Source organism: Rhinopithecus bieti, unplaced genomic scaffold (assembly GCF_001698545.2).
Source record: "Rhinopithecus bieti isolate Rb0 unplaced genomic scaffold, ASM169854v2 scaffold_41913, whole genome shotgun sequence".
NCBI lineage: Eukaryota > Metazoa > Chordata > Mammalia > Primates > Cercopithecidae > Rhinopithecus > Rhinopithecus bieti.
In genome coordinates this window covers 3,453,320-3,458,240 of record NW_016818964.1, presented here as the reverse complement: position 1 = coordinate 3,458,240, position 4,921 = coordinate 3,453,320, and positions in this window count along the sequence as shown.

Below are 4,921 nucleotides of genomic sequence, written 5' to 3'. Positions count from 1 at the left end.
TTCAACCATTGTGGAAGACAGTGTGGCGATTCCTCAAGGATCTAGAACTAGAAATACCATTTGACCCAGCCATCCCATTACTGGGTATATACCCAAAGGATTATAAATCATGCTGCTATAAAGACACATGCACACACGTATGTTTATTGCGGCACTATTCACAATAGCAAAGACTTGGAACCAACCCAAATGTCCATCAATGATAGACTGGATTAAGAAAATATGGCACATATACACCATGGAATACTATGCAGCCATAAAAAAGGATGAGTTCATGTCCTTTGTAGGGACATGGATGAAGCTGGAAACCATCATTCTGAGCAAACTATCGCAAGAACAGAAAACCAAACACCGCATGTTCTCACTTGTAGGTGGGAATTGAACAATGAGAACACAGGGACACAGGAAGGAGAACATCACACACCGGGGCCTGTCATGAGTTGGGGGAGGGGGCAGGGATAGCATTAGGAGATAAACCTAATGTAAATGACAAGTTAATGGGTGCAGCACACCAACATGGCACATGTATACATATGTAACAAACCTGCACATCGTGCACATATACCCTAGAACTTAAAGTATAAAAAAAAATAAAATAATAAAATAAAACAAAATACAAAATTAGCCAGGCGTGGTGGTGTGCGCCTGTAGTCCCAGCTACTCAGGAGGCTGAGGCAGGAGAATCGCTTGAGCCTGGGAGGCGGAGGTTGCAGTGAGCCAAGATCATGCCACTGCACTCCAGCCTGGGTGACAGAGCGAGACCCTGTCTCATAAATAAATAAATAAATAAATAAATGGTAAATAACATGAATAGATATCTCTTCAAAGAAGATATCCAAATGGCTAATAAGCATATATAAAGATGCTCACCATCATTAGTCATCAGGACAAACAAATCAAAATTACAGTAAGATGTCACATCATACCATGAGGATGACTGAAATTAACAAGAAAGGCTAATATGTGTTGGTGAGGATGCAGAGAAATTAGAACCCCCATACAATTGCTGTTGGAATATAAAATGGTGCATCTGCTTTGAAAATGATCTGACAGTTCCTCAAATGGTTAAATATAGAGTTATCACATGACCTGGAAATCCCATTCCCAGGTAGGTACCCAAGAGAAATGAAAACAGACATCCACACAAAAACCTGTTCATGAACATTCATGGCAGCATCACTCGTAATAGCAAAAAGATGGAAACAATCCATATGTCATCAACTGATAGATGGATAACCAAAATGTAGCATATTTGTATAATGAAATATTATTCAGCCATGAAAAGGAATGAAGTACTAATACATGCTAAACATGGATGAACCTTGAAAACATTCTGTAACATCAAAGAAGGCAACACAAAAGATCACATATGATTCCATTTATATAAAATGTTCACCATAGGCAAATCCATAGAAATAGGAAATAGATTAGTGTTTGTCAGGGGCCGGGGGGAGGCAAGAATGGAGTGTAATTGTAATTTATTTATGGGATGATGAAAATGTGTTGGTTTTTTTTGTTTTTGTTTTTGTTTTTTTGAGACATGATCTTGCTCTTTCACCCAGGCTGGAGTGCAGTTGTGTAGTAACAGCTCAAGCCTGTAATCCTAGCACTTCTGGAGGTGAAGGTGGGAGGACGGCTTAAGCCCAAGAGGTTGAGACTGCAGTGAGCCTAGATAGTGCCACTTCATCCAGCCTGAGCTACACAGTGAGACCCTGTCTCAAAAACAAAAACAAAACCTATCCTATGGCTACATAAGCTTAAATATCTCTTTACCTTACCCACTTTTTGAGACAGAATCTCGGTCTGTTGCCAGGTTGGAGTGCAGTGGCGTGATCTCGGCTCACTGCAACCTCCACCTCCTGGGTTCAAGCAATTCTCCCACCTCAGCCTCCCAAGTAGCTGAGACTACGAGCTCACGCCACCACATCCAGCTGATTTTTGTGTTTTTTGTAGAAATGGGGTTTCTCCATGTTGCCCAGGTTGGTCTTGAACTCCTGACCTCAAGTGATCCGCCTGCCTCAGCCTCCCAAAGTGCTGGGGTTACAGGCATGAGCCACCACACCCAGCTTAGAATAGTTTTTATGAACATCATTTTGGTGCACATAAAAAAATACAAGCAACATGAGTTGCTTTTCTCTAATGTCAGAGTCTAACGTTTGTGAATCAGACTCAGTTTTTTGACATAGCATCATCTTCCAAGCCATGCTTGCTAAATGATTTATAATTAGCTCCTTCAGTCCTCACAACAACCTAAGTGGACAGGAGTACTGTTAAGCCTGAAGTACAGATTCAAAAACTGAAGATCAGGGAGGTTAAGAAACTTGTCCAAGCTAACATAGCAAGAGGCTCGCTAACTTGAAAGCCCTTGCTAGAAATTTCCATTCTACTGCATCTCCTCCTTGCCTAGCTATGTGTTACACGAAGAGAACACAGGGTTTAGGGCCAGGCAGATTTGGGTTTGTACACTACTTCTGCCACTTCCTTACACTCTGAGCGATCACTTAATCTCCCAGGACCTCATTTTCTCATGTGCAAATTGGAATTACAACGCAAGTCAAAAGGGCTTTAAGAGCGGTGGCTCAAGCCTATAATCCTAGCACTTCTGGAGGTGAAGGTGGGAGGACTGATGGAGCCCAGGAGTTTGAGACCAGCCTGGGCAACATAGTGAGATCCTGTCTCTACAAAAAATACAAAAATTAGCCATGTGTGGTGGCACATGCCTGTAGTCCCAGCTACTTGGGAGGCTGAGGCGGGAGGATCGATTGAGCCTGGGAGGTCAAAGCTGCAGTGAGTCACGATCATGCCACCGCATTCCAACCTGGGTGACAGAGCACAACCATCTCAAAATAAAAAAAAAAATAAAAATTTTAAAAAAGAGAGAGAAGGAAGAGAAAGGATAGGAAAGGATAGAAAAGAGAAGCAAAGAAAAGAGAAGGCAGAACGGTTTAAAAGAGATAACCAAGTACTTTCAAAGTCTCCTTTATCTTTCCGCCTCTTTCCTTGAGGATCACTTAGGTTAATTTCCTGAATCAAATTGAAAATCCATACAATGACTGAAGTCTCAGAAGTGCCTCTCCAGCCCCCATTTAGTGACCAGCCTGCGTAGGAGTACAGATGTCTTGCTGACCTTCCAGTCCGGGCCAGAATGACTTCCACTGGTTGAATTCCTTCTGTGTACTGGGGTCACGCACCGAGGAGAGGTAACTAAGGTGAGTACCCCAAGAACAGTACTAATAAGCAATCTTACAAACATAAACTCTGAGGCTCAGAAACCCTGGTCACCTGCCCTGGTCACCCAAATTGCATAGCTGTGAATTGGTGAAACTGGAATGTGAGCTTTAGGTCTGTCTGAATGTGATTGTCAGTGGAAAATATCATGACATCAAAGTCACACTCCCAAAATTAGCCAGGTGCCCATAGTCCCGGCTACTGGGGAGACTGAGGTGGGAAGATCGCTTAGGCCAGGAGATGTAGGTTGCAGTGAGCTGTGATTGCACCACTGCACTCCAGACCAGGGAGTGAGACCAGGGAGTGAGAGCTTGCCTCTTAAAAACAAAACAAAAGAAAAAGTTGCATTCCGTGGCCAGGCACAGTGGCTCACACCTATAATCCCAGCACTTCGGGAGGCCGAGGCGGGTGGATCACCTGAGGTTGGGAGTTCAAGGCCAGACCGGCCACTTGGTGAAACCTCATCCTTACTAAAAATACAAAAATTAACCAGGTGCAGTGGCGCATGCCTGTAATTCTAGCTTCTCCGGAGGCTGAGGCATGAGAATCACGTGAACCCAGGAGGCAGAGGTTGCAGTGAGCCGAGATCACGCCACTGCACTCCAGCCTTGGTGACAAGAGTGAGACTCTGTCTCAAAAAAACAAAGAAAAAAAGTTGCATTCCTCAAGAATGTCAGATAAAGACAGAGCAGGCTTATTAGAAAAAGTCTTAGCACAATATATGTGTGTGTGTATAAATGTATAAATCAAACTTGGTGTCTATGTTTTGAGTTATGAGTCTGTGACTCCCAATGACTTGGACATTTGAGCTGTGTCCACTGCAACACTTTAAACTGTGACAATAATTTCCTATCCCTGTCCACTGCACCAAGTAGCTAAGATCAACTGTTTTATTTCCAACTTAGCAATAGTTTATATTGTTGAAAACCTCTTTTGTGTGTCAGCTCCAGGAGGTCAGGGACATTTTCACACTCACCAATTTTTTCCTAGCACTTATGAGTACCCAACACACAGAAGGAAAATGATAAATACCAGTTGAATGAATACACTGAAAATATGAATTTGAACATCCAAAATATGAATTTTTTGCTTTAAAATAACAATACCTTTATTTTAACTCCTTATGAACTATTTTCAGTTCAGTTTTGTAAATATCCACTGAGTACCTACAATGTATCAGGCATTGTTAGGTGGTGCCAAAGAACAAAGGTAATTATAATGATGTTCATACACATTCCACTTATTTCTCAAGAATGGAGAGGAACACGAGGCAAAGACGGGGATCCCTACTGCAGAGATGAGAAGCCACCCATCCAAAGGGCAAAGTTTGGGACTTGGATCCAGTCAAGACCTTAATGTGGCCAGGTGTGGTGCCTCACGCCTGTAAGTCCCAGCACTTTAGGAGGCCAAGGCAGGCAGATCATTTGAGGTCAGGAGTTCGAGACCAGCCTGGCCAACATGGTGAAACCCCATCTCTACTAAAAATACAAAAATTAGGTGAGTGTGGTGACATGCCGGCAAATGCCTGTAGTCCCAGCTACTAAGGAGGCTGAGGCAGGAGAATCGCTTGAACCCGAGAAGCAGAGGCTGAAGAGAGCCAAGATCATGCCACTGCACTCGAGCCTGGGTGACAGAGTGAGACTCCATCTCAAAAAAAAAAAAAAAAAAAAAAGACATTAAATCTTTAATTTGG